This window comes from Theropithecus gelada, chromosome 7b (genome assembly GCF_003255815.1).
Source record: "Theropithecus gelada isolate Dixy chromosome 7b, Tgel_1.0, whole genome shotgun sequence".
In the NCBI taxonomy this organism is placed as follows: Eukaryota; Metazoa; Chordata; class Mammalia; order Primates; family Cercopithecidae; genus Theropithecus; species Theropithecus gelada.
Window position 1 is genome coordinate 43,661,611 of NC_037675.1, and position 18,097 is coordinate 43,679,707.

The 18,097-nt window shown below is 38.6% G+C and overlaps 1 pseudogene; it reads left to right on the forward strand.

The window, feature by feature from the left end:
- Positions 1–17,145: 17,145 nt before the first annotated feature.
- Positions 17,146–17,690, forward strand: LOC112628386 (annotated as a pseudogene).
- Positions 17,691–18,097: the final 407 nt, after the last annotated feature.

Sequence of the window (18,097 nt, forward strand, 5' to 3'; positions counted from 1 at the left end):
GGTTTCCAGATGGTGATATTCTTCTTATATTCTCTCAAGGCAGAAAAGAGAGAGAGAGAAAACAAGCTCTCTTGTATCCCTGATATGAGGACACAAATTCAATCATGAGGGCTCTATCCTATATACATAATTACCCCTCAAAGACTATGCCTCCTAAAAGCATCCAATTGAGATTTAGGATTTGAACATATGAATTTTGGGGAAACACAAATTTGTATTCCATAACAATAATGAGTAGTAAAAATAAAATTGTCTGATGATGACAAAGTGAATGGCCCTATGCTAGGTACATTCATTAGAAAACAAATGAAAAACAGAAGAAAGTAAATAGAGTAAAATAGTAACCATGATTACCTCTTGGTGATGGGATTACTAATAATTTTTGCTCTGACTAAAATTTTTAAATGATTTTCAAAATGATAAAAATAAAGGTTATTTTAATATAAACCTCATAACAGAATGTAGTATGCACACAGTTTCATTCATAAATTCTCTAAAATCATTTCCTAGAATTTGTAAGTCTTCTTTCTTTATTTTTCATATTGTTCTCACTATCCCCATTCTGACATTTTTTTCATGCCATTTATAAAAGAAGTATTTAAGATGTTCTACTGTATTAGGAACTGTATTCGAAAATGCTTGTAGGATAGATGACTCAGTCTCCTTCTGTTTCAGTTTCTGTCACTTGTACTCTCTCCCTCTCTCTCTCTCTTTAGATATATATATATAAAATATATAATATATATGTATATATACAATATATATGTGTATATATACACACACGCACATACATTTGCCTCAATAAAGTATATGATCGCTTCTCTTTACTCCTCCCTTTTCCTTATTTTCCCAGGTAGATTGAAAAAAATTAAATTCAAGAAATAAAAACCTAAATAACTATGAAATCGTAAAATTATGCAAACAAAAATAAAGCACAGGTTTTAAATTCAATATAAGGATAATAATATTTATGCAATCTACAGCACACAAGTAAGTTTCAAACATTTAATTACTACAATAAAACAGAACTCATGTCAGGAGCATAACATACATTACTCCTCTTATTTCTTACTGACTTCTCAAATGTTGTACTATTGTAGATATACTCCCTGACCCACATTAAAAAATAGAGTATTGCCACCTCTTAGACATCCTTTTTATCGTTCCTTCTAGTTTATTATTTTCCAAAGCACTGCCTGACACACATATATATATATACACACACACACACACACACACAGAGTAAATATACTTATGGCTCTATATACACTTTGTACTATCCGTACCCACATCTCATAGATGAAAAAATTTATACATGAGAAAGCTAAGGTCCAGAAAAGCTATGTGTCCAAGTCTGTAATGTCTTTTGACTTTATGTTTGTGTGTAAAGTAATGTAAGTGTCTAATTTCATCGTTTTGCATGAGGAGAATTAGTTTTCTCAATGAAATTTATTAAAAAGACTATGTCTTCCCATTTGTGTATTCTTGGTTGAAGAATATTCCAGCTGAAGATCAGCTGACTGTATATGCATGGGTTTCCTTCTGGTCTCTCTATTCTATTCCACTGCCATGCTGTTATAATTACTGTTGCTTTGTAATATATTTTGAAATCCAACAGTGTGGTACTTCCAACTTTGCTGTTCTTTCTTAAGACTGCTTTGGGTGTTCAGATATTTTGTAGTTCCATGTAAAATTCAGTATTTTTTTCTGTTTCTGTAAAAATGACATTGGGTTTTGATAGGAATTTTATTGAGTCTGAAGATTGCTGTGGGTAACATAGGTGTTTCAACAATGTCAAGTCTTCTAATCTATGAACACTGTGTGTCTCTCCATTTACTTTTCTCTTCTTTAATTTATTTCATCAATGCCCTGTAGTTTTCAGAGTACACATTTGTAAAACCTAAAACTATAAAGCTCCTAGAAAAAACATGGAGGAAAAGCTTCATGATATTGGCCTCAGCGTAATTTCTTTGATATGTCACCAAAAGCACAAAAAACAAAATTAAAAATACACAGGTAGGACAACATCAAACTAAAAAACTGTGTACAGCAAAAAAAAAAAAAAAAAAAAAAAAAAAAATCAACAGAGTGAAAAGGCAACCTAAGAAATGGGACAAACATTTGTAAACATCCTATCCCCTCCTGACCACTTGAGTTAGTATAAACTGTATATCTGATAACGTATTAATACACAAAACACATAAGAAACTGTTAGGGCTCAATAGCAAAAGAAAATAAAATAACTTCATTAATAGTAGAAAAATTATGTTAATGGTAAGAAAACAAATGGTCAACAAGGATATGAAAAGTTGCTCATCATCACAATTCACCAGGGAAATGAAAATTAAACCACAACGGATATCACCTCACACGAGTTAGAATGGCTATATTTTTTAAAGATAAGGTTGGCAAGGGTTGTGAGGAAATTAGAAATTTTGAACACTATTGGTGAGAATGCAAAATGCTACAGTTGCTATAGAAAAGTTCTTCAAAACTTAAAAATCGAGCTATCATTTATCCAGCAATCACACTTCTACATATATTTTCAAAAGAATTGAAATCATCTCACATCAGGCACTCCCATGTTCATTGCAGCATTATTCACAATGGACAAGATCCAGAAACAACCTAAATGTTCATCAATGTGTGAATTAATGAAGAATCACATTTTCTTTATCCATTCTTTATTGAAGTTAAATAATATTCCATATATAATATTCAATATTCCAGGTATATAGAATAATATTCCACCTTAATAAAGAAAGAAATCCGGCCGGGCGCGGTGGCTCAAGCCTGTAATCCCAGCACTTTGGGAGGCCGAGACGGGCGGATCACGAGGTCAGGAGATCGAGACCATCCTGGCTAACACGGTGAAACCCCGTCTCTACTACAAAATACAAAAAAACTAGCCGGGCGAGGTGGCGGGCGCCTGTAGTCCCAGCTACTCGGGAGGCTGAGGCAGGAGAATGGCGTAAACCCGGGAGGCGGAGCTTGCAGTGAGCTGAGATCCGGCCACTGCACTCCAGCCTGGGCGACAGAGCGAGACTCCGTCTCAAAAAAAAAAAAAAAAAAAGAAAGAAATCCTTGTGTATGCAACAACATAGAAACACCTGGAGGACATTATTCTAAGTTAAATAAGCAGTTACAGAAAGACACATACAGCTTCATTCCACATATATGAGCTACCTAAAGTAGTGAACTCTCACAGAGGCAAAGAGTAGAATGTAGAATGGTGATTGCCAGGGGCTGGAGGGAGGAGGACATGGGGCATTGCTACTCAAAGGCTACAAAGTTTAAGTTATCCAAAATGATAATTTCTAGAGATGTGCTGTACAATATTGTTCTAGTTAACAATATTGTATGTGTACCTCAACATTTAAGAAGGTAGGTCTCATGTTAGGTATTATTACCCAAATAAAAAATTGTACAAAAAGGTTAATTGCATATTGATACAAGGTAGAACCATGAGAGTCGTGAAACTCTATACATAGAATTATATAGCATCATTCTATAAAAAGAAAGCGTTGTCAGAAATATAAGGAAACTCCTCAGTAATATTAAAATGTTATGCATTACCATAATACTCTGTAGGTCAAGGAGACAAAAGTAAATTATTAAGGACTTAACTTGAATTATTTAATGTTTTCATAAATAACTGTGCATTGTTATAATGTTGTACCTTAACGATGAGAAATGTATTTTCAAATATTGCTCATAATCTATAGCACAAAATATTTTAATTTCTAAAATAACAGTTTTATAACTTTCTTATATCAATAATAAAGTATTGCTAGAAACTAATACTGAAACTTTGAGGAAGGAAGAAAATTACTCAGATGATTTAGGAATTGTTGCATGAATAAGGGCTGCCTTACGTAAACTAGAAAATAGCAAATGTCAGGCCAAGATGGCTGACTAGAAACGGCTTGTGTGCTTGGCTCTTACCAAGAAAAGAAAGAGTGATGAGTGGACACTAGTTTTTCACCCGGAACAGACATGCTGACACACTATGATTCATCAGGGAAATAGCTTGACCTATGCATAACAGAGAAGAGCAAGACAGAACAACAGTCTGCCTAGAAGTGGCATGGAGCTGGAGATGTCTGCCCACTACACAGAAGCAGTGAATAAGAGTCTTCAGGGACCCAAAATTCTGCCACAGACCTCTGCATTCCTGGGGTCAGGGGGGATGCATCCATGGTCCCCAACAAAGGGCCTCCAGACTGACATGGAGAGCTACATGGAGTATGGGAAGAGCCACTGCTCAGGCATACATGGAGTCCTGAGAGCCTTGCATCCCCAGGCACCATGGCCCCAGCAGCTGCAGCTCAGTTAACATGAGAGACCAGACTCCCTCTACTCCTCCAGGAAAGGGGCCAAATCCATGGGGCTGAGCAGTGATGGGCTGAAGGCCTCTGAAGCACTTTGCAGGATAAGGTCCTCTAGCCTGTGATGCTAGTGAGGTCACTTCAGCCCTGCCTGAGTTCTTGGGCCAGGAACAGCTCTGTACTTCCCTGGGGTGGAGCTCTCAGAAGGAGACGCAGGCCACCATTTTTGCTGCTCTGCAAGTCTCCCTCTAGTTACCCTCAGGTTCAGGAAGGCACAGGGCGATTAGGAACTATTGCAGACACCCAGCACAGTGCAGCTGCCTTACAAAAAAGCAGCCAGACTGTTTTCCGCACAAGATCCTGACCCCTGCTACTTCTCAGGGCAGGGTCTCCTGATGTGGGACCTCAGCCATCCACTGCTTAGGCGCTCAGGCTGGCAGCAGCTCTTGCTGCCATGGGACAGAGCTCCAGAGGTAGAGACAGCCACAGTTTTCTGCTGCTTTGCAAGCCCCATCTTGTTGTCCTCAGGCTCTGGAGGGTAGGCAGTAATTAGGAAGTATCATGGCACCCCAGCACAGTGCAGCCACCTTACAGAAAAGTAACCATGCAGGTTCCTATCCCTATTACTCCTTGCTGAGCAGGGCCTAATAACCTGGCACCTCAGTAACTCCGTGCCTTGGCTCTCAGGCTGATAGCAGCTCTGTGCTTTTCTGTAAGAGAGCTCTCAGAGGGAGCAAGTAGGCCACCATTTATGCTGCCCCACAGTGCTCCCTCTCATTGCCCTCAGGCTCGGGAGGTAGCAAGTAATGGGGGACTGATGCAGACCCCTAGTACAGCACAGACACCTTATAGAAAAGACAGATTGTTTCTCACAAGCATCCCCACATCCACTACTCTTCACTGGGCAGTGGCTCTTGACCTGAGCCCTTGCGCAATCACCCTATCCCCTCCTGACCACTTGAGTGGGTGGTAGCTCTGCATTTCACTGAAGATGAAATCCTAGAGAAAACCCAAAGCCCCATTGTCACTGCAGCTGGAGTGGTACCTCCCTGACTGCCCTTGGGCGGGGAAAGGAAAAATAGGTCTGGTCCAGGCTCCATTAGAACCTCCAGCGTCCTGCAGGCACCATGTGAAGAGGAGCCCAGTCTCTCTTCCTTATGAGTCTCCCGCCCACACTCTTTAGCAAGCAAGGCCCATGGCTTGGGATAGCAGAACAGCTCTCCCGCCCTAGTTGAGGATTTCCACAAACAGTGGCTCTGTGTTTCTTTCCCGGAGAAGGGCTCCTAGAGGCAACTGATCACCCCTCTGGCACTGCCACGATGGTGGTTCTGCCCTGCTGCTCTTGACCTGGAGAAGAAACAAAGGGCCTGAGGGCTTCACTTGCCCTGCTAGCATGACACAGTCGCCATACAAGAGTAGCCCAGTCTCTCCTTGCTGTGATCCAGAACCCAATACCCTTCAGCAGTGGGGGTCCTAACTCAGATCACCAGTGCCAGTAGAGCAGCTGTCCCACCCTCTGGCTAAACATCCCTAGTAACAGCGGCTCTGCATTTTTCTCGGGTGGAGCTCTCAAAGGCAACCAACAGCCTCTCTGCCACTGCTGCTACAGTGGTACTGCCCTTCCCGCCCTCAAACTGAAAAAGAACCAAAGACCCTGAGTGCTTTAACCACACATCCAGCAAGCCACAGCCACCCTAAGGAGAAGAGGCCAGTCAGTCCCCCAGTAAGGGCCCCCCACCTCAGTCATCACCAGGCAGGACTCCCCAGCTTGAGGCCTCAATGCTGCCACACCATCCCAGGTGAAATGCACTGACTGGCAGTGGCTCTGCATTTCTCTGGGGTGGAGCCCCAAAAGACAGTGACACACCATCTGGCATAGCCACTGCCAAGGTTCCTTCCCCTGCTGTCTCCAAGCTGGGGAAGAAGCATAAAGCCTGAGCTTACCCCAGGGTAGTGGTGTGCAGCCCAGGAGTGCCAAGCCGAGATCTGCAGCCAGCCCTTGAGTGGGAGAGGAGTCCACACTTTTAGAGCATTGAGAGGGAGCACGGCTGCAATCAAGAAGAAATATAGAGGACTCACATGGCTGAGTTAGAGCCTATCTTCTGGCCATTATGCTGAGGCACCGTCTACTGGATCCCAGCCCAAGCTTCAACACCAAAAATACTTTGTTAATATACTCCTCTGGGAAATCAAGAACAATAACTCAGCTACAGATAAAGATCCTGCATAAAGCCTCAGTATTCTTAAAACATGCAGAAAGAATGCCAACTGACTATACTCAAATTACAACATAGTTGAAGCTATATCAGCCCACAGAGATGATAAAGAACCAGAACAAGAACCCTGGCAACTCAAAAATATAAAGTGTCTTTTTTTTCCTCCAAATGACTGCACCAGTTCCCCAGCATGGATACTTATTCAGGTTTAAATGACAGAAATGACAGAAATAGAATTCCAAATATGGGTAGGAATGAATATCATTGAGATTCAGGAGAAAGTTGACACAGAATCCAAGGATTACAATAGAAAGATATAGGAGAGCTGATAGACAAAATGGCCATAATAAGAAATAACCAACCCGATCTGATAGAGTATGGAAAACATATTAGAAGAATTTCATAATGTAATTGCAAATATTATAGCAGAATACACCAAGCTGAGGAAAGGATCTCAGAGCTAGAAGGCTGGCTTTCTGAACTAACTCATTCAGATCAAACCAAAAACAAAAACAAAAACACGAAACTTCTGAGAAATATGGGATTATGTAAAGAGACCAAATCTATTACTCATTGGTTTCCCTGGAAGAGATGTGGAGAAAACAAGTCACTTTGAAAATACATTTGAGGATTTCATCGATGAAAATTTCTGCAAATTTGCTAGAGAGGCCAACATTCAAATTCAGGAAATGCAGAGATGCCCTGAGGGACACTAAACAACAATAAAAAACATTCACAAGACTCATCATCATCAGATTCTCCAAGGTTAAAGTGAATGAAAAAATGTTAAAGCTAGCTAGAGAGAAGGGGCAGGTAACCTTCGAAGGGAACCTCATCAGGCTAACAGCAAAATGTTCAGCAGAAATGCAAGAAGCCAGAAGAGATTGGGGGATTATGCTCAACATTCTTACAAAAAAGAATTTTCAACCAATAATTTCATATCCAGCTAAACTAAGCTTCAAAAGTGAAAGAGAAATAAGATCAATTTCAGACAAGAACTGCTAAAGGAGCTCATTACCACCAGACCTGCCTTAAAAGGAGTGCCAGATATGGAAAAGAAAGGCCGTTGCCAGCCACTACAAAAACACACTTCAGTAAATAGACCATTGACTCTATAAAGCAACCATACAAAAAAGTCTGCATAACAACCAGCTAACAATACAAGAACAGGATCAAATTCACACATAACAATATTAACCTTGAAAATAAATGGGGTAAATGCCACAATTAAAAGGCATAGACTAGCATGCTAGATAAAGAACCAAGACCAATGATAGATAATCTTCAAGAGGCTTACTGCCCATGCAGTGACACTCATAAGCTCAAAGTGAAGGGATCAAGAAGAATCTACCAAGCAAATAAAGAAAAAGAAAGAAAGAAGGAAGGAAGGAAGAAAGGAAGGGAGGGAGGAAGGAAGGAAGGAAGGAAGGAAGGAAGGAAGGAAAGAAAGAAAGAAAGAAAGAAAGAAAGAAAGAAAGAAAGAAAGAAAGAAAGAAAGAAAGAAGAAAGAAAGAGGGAGGGAGGGAGGGAAGGAAGGAAGGAAGGAAGGAAGGAAGGAAGGAAGGAAGGAAGGAAGCAGAGAGAGAAAGAAGGAAAGAGAAGGAAAGAAAGAAAGAGAAAGAAAGAGAGAGAAAGAAAGAGAGAGAGAGAGAAAGAACAGACAGGGCTGCCATTCTTATTTCAGACAAAACAGACTTAAAACCAACAAAGATTAAAAAAAAGACAAAGAAGAGAATTACATAATGGTAAAGAGTTCAATTCAAAAAGAAGCCCCAACACAGGAGCAACCAGATGTATAGAGCAAGTTCTTAGAGACTGTAATGGTTAATATTGAGTGTCAACTTGATTGGATTGAAGGATGCAAAGAATTCTTCCTGGGTGTGTCTGTGAGGGTGTTGCCACAGGAGATTCACATTTGAGTCAGTGGACTGGGAGAAGCAGATCCACCCTTAATCTGGGTGGGCACCACATCATCAGCTGTCAGCATAAAAGCAGGAATGAAAAGAGCAGACTTGCTGAGTCTTCTGGACTCCGTCTTTCTCCCATGCTGGATGCTTCCTGCCATTGAACTTTGGATTCCCAGTTCTTCAGCTTTGGGATTCTTGGAACTTCAACAACAGACTGAAGGCTGCACTGTTGTCTTCCCTACTTATGAGGTTTGGGACTCAGACTGGCTTCCTTTTTCCTCAGTTTGCAGATGGCCTATTGTGGGACCTCACCTTGTGGTGATGTGAGTCAATACTCCTTCGTAAACTCCCCTTTATATGTACATCTGTCCCATTAGTTCTGTCCATCTAGAGAACCTTGACTAATGGAGAGACCTACAAAGAGATTTAGATTTTCACAAAGTAACAGTGGGGGACTTCGACATTTTACTTACAGTGTTAGACATATCACTGAGGCAGAAAATTAATTAAGATATTCAGGACCTGAACACAACACTTGACCAAATGGATATAATAGACACCTACAGATGGCAAATATTCTGAAATAACCCAAACAATTGGACATAAAATAATCCTCAGGAGAAAACAAAGAAAAGAAAATTCTAAACCATCCCAATCACATTCTCAGACCATAGCACAATAAAAAATAGAAATTAATGCTAAGAAAATCACTCAAACCCTACAATTATATGAAAGTTAAACAACTTGATTCTAAATGACCTTTGGGTAAACAATGAATTTAAGGCAGAAATTAACAAATTCTTTGAAACAAATGAGAGCAAAGACACAAGATATCAGACTCTCTAGGACACAATTAAAATAGTCTTAAGAGGGAAATTTATAGTGCTAAATGCCAACATCACAATGTTAGAAAGATCTAAAACTAACAACCTAGCATCACATGTAGATGAACTAGAAAAACGGAAGCAAATGAACCCTAAAGCAAGGAGAAAAAAATTTACTAATATCAGAGCTGAAGTGAAGGAAATTGAGACACACACAACAAAATATAATAAAAGATCAATGAATCCACAAATTGTTTTTGTGAATGAATAAATAAGATAGACCTCTACCTAGACTAACAAAAAAAGAGAGTAGATCCAAATAAACACAATCAGAAATGGCAAAGGGAACATTAACATTAACCCCATAGAAATACAAGAAAACACTCAGAAACTATTATGAACACCTCTATGCACCCAAGCAAGAAGTCCCAGAAGAAATGGATAAAGTTCGGGAAACACACAACCTCCCAATAATGCAACAAAAAGTAATTGAATCCCTGAACAAACTAATAATGATTTGCAAATTGAATTAGTAATAAAAAGTCTACCAACCAGAATAAATCTAGGACACATGGATTTACAACTGAATTCTACCAGATATATAAAGAAGACCTGGTGCCATTCCTACTGAAACTTCCCAAAAAAATGAGAATTCTGTGAGACCTCACTCATTCTATGAAGTCACCATCATCTTGATACCAAACCAGTCAGAGACACAACAACAACAACAAAAACAAACTTCAGGCCAATATCTTTGATGAACATAGATGCAGAAATACTCAACAAAATACTAGCAAACTGAATCCAGCAACTCATCAAAAAGTTAATATACCAGGAAATAGTTGGCTTTTTCCCTGGTATGCAAGATTGGTTCAACATACACAAATCAATAAATGTGATTCATCACATAAACAGAACTAAATACAAAAAAAGTTCATCTCAATAGATGCAGAAAAGATTTTTCATATAATTAAACATCCTTTCTTATTAAAAACCCTTAAATTAGGCATTAAAGGAACATGCTTAAAAATAATAAGAGCCATTTATGACAAACCCATAGCCAACATTACACTGAATGGGCAAAAGCTGGAAGCATTTCCCTTGAAAAACAGAACAGGACAAGGATGACGTTTCTCACCACTTTTATTCAACATAGTACTGGAAGTCTTGGCCAGAGCTACAGGCGAAATAAAGAAATAAAAGATATCCAAATAGGAAGAAAGGAGGTCAAACCATCCCTTTTTGCAGACATCCCATAGCCTTTGCCCCAAACTCTTTGACCTGATAAACAATTTCAGCAAAGCTTCAGGATAAAGAGTCAATGTGCGAAAATCGGTAGCATTTCTATACACTAACAACTTCCAAGCTGAGAGCTAAATCAAGTACACGATCCCAGTCCCGGTAGCCATGAACAGAATAAAATGTCTAGGAATATAGCCACCTGAGAGGTGAAAGATCTCTACAATGAGAATTACAAAACACTGCTGAAAGAAATTAAAGTTTACATAAACAAATGGAAAAACATTTCATGCTCATGGCTAGAAAGAATCAATGCTATATTTAAATGATGATACTGCTCAAAGCAATTGACAGATTCAATGCTATTCTTATCAAACTACCAATGATATTCTTCACATAATCAGAAAAATAATTTTTAAAGCTCGTATATAACCAAAATAGCTTGAATTGCCAAGGGAATCCTAAGCAAAAAGAACAAAGCTGGAGGCATTACATTACCCAACTTCTAACTATACTACAAGGCTACAGTAACCAAAACAGCATGGTAATGGTACAAAACAGACACATAACCAACAGACCAGAATAGAGAGCCTAGAAATAATGCTGAACACCTACAATTATTTGATCTTTGACAAAACTGAAAATAAAAAAAAAAAAATGAGCAAATGACTCCCTACTCAATAAATGGAGCTGGGCTAACTGGCTAGCTATATGCAGACAACTGAAACTGGACTTCTTCCTTACAGTGTAGCAGGACGAGCCGCAGACAAAACTCCTCAGACACCAGATTAAAGAAGGAAGAGGTTTTTTATTCGGCCGGGAGCGTCGGCAGACTCACGTCTTAAGAGCCGAGCTTCCCGAGAAAGAAATACTTGGCCTTTTTAAAGGCTTACAACTTTAAGGGGTCCACGTAAAGGGGTCGTGATAAATCGAGCAAGTGTGGAAAACGTGACTGGGGGCTACATGCATCAGCTAACAGAACAAAAATTTTACAATGCTTTTTCATACAGTGTCTGGAATTTACAGATAACACAAGTAGTTTAGGCCAGGGGTTGATGTTATTATTATTACTTTGTTTAACTCCTAGGGCCGGGTGGTGGTGCCAAGGTTGTCTGGCTATTTATCTTACTTTTGTTTCTTTCTCTCTCTTCTCCTGTCTTGTGAACTAGGCAAGGTGGAGGGAGGAGGGCAGCAGGAGTAGTAGTGGTCTCCTTCCTTAACAGTACATACAATGATCAACTCAAAGTGGAATAAAAACTTAGATGTACACCCTAAAGCTATAAAACTCTAAAAGGTAACCTAGAAAATACTATTCTGGATATAGGATCTGGCAAATATTTCATGACAAAGACATTAAAAGCAATCACAACAAAAATAGAAATTGACAAAGGGGACCTAATTAAAGAGCTTCTGCACAGCAAATGAAACTTTCAGTAGAGTAAACAGAAATCCTATAGAATGGAAGAAAATATTTGCAAACTAATCATCTAGCAAAGATCTAGTATCCAGAATCTATAAAAAACTTTAACAAATTTACAAGAACAAAACAAGTAACCACATTAAAAAGCGGGCAAAGTATATTAACAGACACTTTTTAAAAGAAGACATACATGTAGCAAACAAGAATATTAAAAAATGCTCAACATGCTCCACATCACTAATCATTAAAGAAATGCAAATCAAAACCACAGTGAGATACTATCTCATACCCGTCAGAATGGCCATTACTAAAAAGTCAAACAATAGCAGATTCTGGCAAGGTTGCAGAGACAAAGGAATGCTTTTACACTTCTGGTTGGAATATAAGTTGGTTCAGCCATTGTGGAAAGCAGTTTGACAATTTCTCAAAGAACTAGAAGCAGAAAATGCATTTGACCTAGCGATTCCATTATTGGGTATATGTCGAAAGGATTATAAATCATTCTACCATAAAGACACATTTATGTGTATATTCATTGCAGCACTATGCACAATACCAAAGACATGGAATCAACCTAAATCCCCATCAGTGGTAGACTGCATAAGGAAAATGTGGTACATATACCCCATGGAATACTGTTACAGGGTGCTTGCAGTTTCACTCTTCTGGCTGGAAACTTCTGTGACTAGTGGCACCTTTGCCCAAGTTTTGCTCAGGCCTGCTGGGCTTGTTCTACCTAGTCGACTTGGCAGACTGTGCTTGGCTCATGCTACTGGCCTGGATCCCATGCTGCCAAAGGCAAGCCAGGCACAGAGTGGTGAATGATGTGTGAGCAAGTGAGCATGGGGTCCCGCCACTGCGCACAGCCAGGCACACCAGCTGCAGCGGGGTAGGCAGCTCCAGGCACCAGCAGGGGTCCCAGCTCTCTGTAAGACTGCAGAGGGACCAGACGTTTTGCAAGCAGCTTCCACAGCTGGCAGCATGAAACACAGTGGCACCCGGGAGCTTGGAGATGCCAGGAACTGCAGAGCCCCAAACAGGGTGTCATAGCCCTGGCATGGGGAGCTCCTAGGTCTGGGCTCCCGAAAGAGCTGAAGCTCTTCTGTTCTTTTTTTCTTGTTGCCTGCAAAGTGGCAAGCAAAGGGCATGTTTCAGCGCTGTTTGTGTTACAGCTCTTTCAGCCCTGCCATTAAGCGGGTCCTGAATTGTTGTTTCGTGTTCAGGAAGAATGATATACATGGACAAGTGGAAGGTGAGCAAGAGAAAGAGATGCTCTATTGAGCAACAGAACAGCTCAGAGGAGACTCCCGGTGGGTAGCTCCTCTCTGCTGTCAGGTCATCCCATCACCTGCTCTGCTCTCAGCAGAGAGGAGACCCACAGTTGGAAGCTCCTCTCAGCAGGCAGGTCTTTCTGTTGTCTCCTGGAGTGGGGCTGAGTCCAGGATTGTTAGGAGCTTCAGAGGGGAGGAAGTGCATGCTGATTGGTCCATGGGCAGTCATGGGCGGGCCTGGAAAAAGGACCCTAAGTTCTCACTCTGGTCTGCAGAACCAGCAGCCTGGTACCAAGGTGGGGTTTAACTGGGCACCTGCCCTTTTCTTCCCAGGAGCCTGTCCGCCTCCTGCTGCCATTAATCTGCCATCTATGGTCCCCCACAGTGCCCAGGCTGTTCGTGTGGAGGGGTGCCTGCAGACTCACACCTAATCATCTTTAGTCCCACTTCAGCCTCCCTCCTGTGCTCCTTTGTTTCCCAAGTCTGGAGGGGGCTGAGGCAGCAGGGTGCTGGTGTGTCAGCACTGCCCTGAGCACATGCACACCCACCAGGTTGTGACAGCACCCGGGCTCAGCCACAACTTTGCTCCAAAATTGGAGTGGGGAGTTGGTGGTATAGTGGTGAGCACAACTGCCTTCCAAAATTAGAGTGGGTTTCGGGAGTGCGGAGAGGCCAGGAAGTGGGAACAGACACTTCTGAGTCTGCAGGGAAGGGGGCGCTTCCTAAGCCTCTGAGAATGCGGAGGTGTCGGGGTCCACAGCCATGACTGAGCAGCTGCACCTGCCCAAAAGGGCGGGAATCCCATCGCTGTAACTTGAAAGGGGGTGGGGCTTCACCTGTTCCCAGCTCCTGCCAACTCCACGGAGTACGCAAGTAGGCAGACCTGGCCCTGCCTCCCTGACTGCAGTCAGTGACACGGCAGTGGCTTTTCCAGATGGGCCGCCACTGCCATCCATACTATGCAGCCATTAGAATGGAACGAGATTGTGTCGTTTGCAGAAACATGGATGAAACTAGAGGCCATTATACTAAATGAAGTAAGACAGAAACAGAAAACAAAACATCTCATGTTCTCTTAGTGAGAACATTGAGTACATATGGACACAAATAAAGAAATAGTAGACACAGGGCCTTACTCCAGTGTGAAAGAAGGAGAAAGTTGAGGATTAAAAAATTACTTTATTGAGTACTATGCTTACTACCTGGGTGGTGATGTAAAAAGATAAAGAAAATTTATAATGAGAAAAATAAACCTATCTTTCGTAGAACTGATAGCTAAGACCAAGAACAGGTTCTTCAAATAAAAGAGACAAATGTAATAAAAGAAAACATAGAAGAAAGACAAGTAAATTATAAAATATATTTTCAAATTTGAAGAGAACATTAAGACTTGGAGTAAAATATTTCAAACAACTGCTACAATTGGAAACACTGACTAAATAAATAACTCTTTAAAAAATGTAAATAACAATGAACTTATTGGGAAGGAAAAATATTATAAGACAAATGAAGAAATTGAAACACACAAAACAAACAAACAAAAACGTGCTGAAAAAATTGGCAAAAGCAAAAGGCAAGTATCTAACTAGGATTTCAAAACCAATGCTCCCAACCACCTAATTCAAATAAAAATTTGGGATTATCACTGTTGCTGTTTGATAAAACTAAAGTAAAACCACACAAATCAGAACCAACACTTTATATCAAGTAGTGGGGGAAAATGAATGAAGTTGAGACATTCAGAAAAAAAAACATATCAGACATGACTTAAGCAATTATTGCAATAAATAATTCTTTAAGGCCAAAAGTAATGTATTGTCTTTTTGGAGCAATGGATTTTGTTGATATATTTCCTTAAACCAACAACTTTCTGTGATACATACTTTGATCAGAGTGTTCATTTATTTAATACATCTGCATTCTATTTGCAAATGTTTTATTAAACATTTTGTACCTATAAGTAAGATTGGACTATAATTATTTTGTAGAGGACTTTTATAGAAAATATTGATTTAAAAAGTATTGATTTACAAAGTGAAATTTTACATTACATTTACTCTGACTTTATTAAATAATTGGGAAACATTTCAACTTTTTATATTGCTTAATTATGGAATTATTCAGTATCCATATTTAACATTTGTTGTATTTTCATACAAAAGGTCAATTTAAAAAAATATGTATTTAATACATTTCCACATGAAGTGTATCTTTTATTAGTAGAAATTGTCTTATGATTGCCCATTTTGTCATCATCCTTTGGGCTTATCTTACTCAGTTGTTAAGTGTTCTATCTGTGCTGGATTCACATTTTGCACTGACTTTGAATGTCACTCAGTTGTTCTCCAGAATTGCTTTTGTGGCCTTAACAAATGTTTCTTGGTTCATTATTTTTACTTGTATTCTTCATATGTAATGTGCATTGCAATATTAGACGTTAAATGAAATACAATCAAGGAATAATTGACCTAATACTTTGAATATATCAAAGACTGGAATAAGTGGTAAGGTTGATTTGGATGAGGTTCTTTCACGGAAACTAACCTTACGTTTTAAAATTTATGACTATTTTTCTTACACTATATCTTACTGCTAGCACACTTGGATATAAAATCCAAAAATGCCTTTTTATGGCTAAAAAACTGTATATAATTAAATAATAATTACATAAACTTTACCAATAAGCTTATTGCTTATTTATAATCACTTGTGTTAATACATGTTTACATAATGTTTATTTCTCTGCATATGCAACACATGCATTTCATCTCTTTCCTTCCAGCTTGTGATCATACTGTTCTATATTCTATACTTTGCACATTTTTTTCTTTCTTAAAGTGTAGTAATTTTCAATCTCCAGTGTATAAAATGATCTTTTTTAACTTTTAATTATCCATGTTTTTATATAATTTTTGCTTTGTTTTCCCAATTTTAAATGCAAAAGTAATGTTTGTTTTAAACTATATAGTTTTTTTCTTTTGTTTACAAGTGATGTTGAATATGTATGTATGTCTCTGTATTTTCAATTTTTCTGTCATTTATTTATGCAAGGTTTATAACTGTGTATCATCTTAGGTGGTTATGGTTTTCTTAATGATTAACATAACTCTATAGTCCTAGTATTAACATATTCTATAAAACATATCACAATTCAGTTTTCTACCAGTGATTATTTTATAGTTATCTTGATCTACTAAATTTGTATACATTTTATTAAAACACATTATGCATATAGAAAGGTGCACAATTAGAAATGAGCATGTTGATAAATTATCAGAAAATGAACAGTGATGTGACCATTACCAAAGTAAAGGAATAGAATATAACTTGTGTTCTAGAAATCCCTCTTGTGACTCAGCCCAAAGTTAATCCACTCCCACTACTCTGACTTCTATCACCATAAGATTGATGTTAATTTAAATATTTTAAAAACCTATCAATTTTTACTATAGATTGCTTATCTATGATTAGGATATCCTTCCTTATCCTAAAAACAGGTAAATATTTTTGCACATTTTTTCATCATTTGGGTATTAAATATTTACATATATGCAACAGTTTCTCTGGAATTTGCTCTTGCTTAAATATAAAATAACACATTTTTATAATTATTTTTCAATGTTTTCTATACTGCATATTTGGAGACTAAATGATACACTCCTAAATAACATATGGCTAAAGGAATATCAAGGGAAATTTTAAAAAACAATTTTAATTAAATGAATATGAATTTAAAATATCAAAATTTGTAGGATGCAGCGAAAGCACTGCTTAAAGAGAAATGTATAATAACATTAAAAACATATTAGAAAAGAATAGAGATTTCAAATCAATCATCTAAGTTTCCACCTTAGGAAAATAAGGAAACAAAAGCAATGTAAGGCTAAATAAAACAAACAAAAAAAAATGAGTCTGAGTGGAGTGAGTCAGCCAGCCAGCCATGAGGTTGTATGGTTGCATCTGTGAAACCAGTAGTGCTTGCGGCACAGGTGACCAACTGATGGGAGAGAAGATTGCAGAATTCAAAGGAATATTTTCTCTATCTGACAAGGATGATGATGGAACTGTAACAATAAAGCAATTGAGAACTGTAATGAAGTATCTTGGGTAGAATCCAACAGAAGCAGAGGATATGATTAATGAAGTAGATGCTGATGGTAAGGGCACAATTGACCCTCTTGAATTTCTGACAATGATGGCAAGACAAATGAAAGACCCAGACAGTGAAAAAGAAACATTCCATGTGTTTGATAAGGTTGGCAATGGTTATATTAGTGCAACAGAGCTTCACCTTATAAACCTTAGAAAGTAGTTAACAGATACCAAGGCGATGAAATGATCAGGGAAGCAGATATTGATGGTGATCGTCAAGTAAAGTATGGAGAGTTTGTACAAATGATGACAGCAAAGTTGACGTTGTATAGAATGTGTTACATTTCTTGTACAAAATTGTTTATTTGCTTTTTCTTTGTAACTTATCTGTAAAGGCTTTTCACTACTGTCAAAAAATAACACCATATGGATGTATAGTAGTTAGGACTTCATTCCTCCATGTTTTCTTCCTTTCTCTTAATGTCATTGTCCTGAAACCTGATTTTAGAATATTGATCAAGTAATATGTTGTATGTGGCTTACACCTGAATATATATCTAAGCCATTCTGCACATCTAAAATTAGATGGAGTTGGTCAAATGAAGGAATATATAGGTTATGCCTTCTTATAAAGTAGGTTTCTTTAGGATCTGTGAGCATGTTGTTGAAGTGTGAAGTTGTAACTGTGTAGACTATAAACAGTCAACAATATGAACTAAAAAGTTGCACTATTGCAAGAAAGGTGTGTTATTCAGGTTTTTATATACTATTTTTTCATACTGCTTGTCTTGTACTGGAAA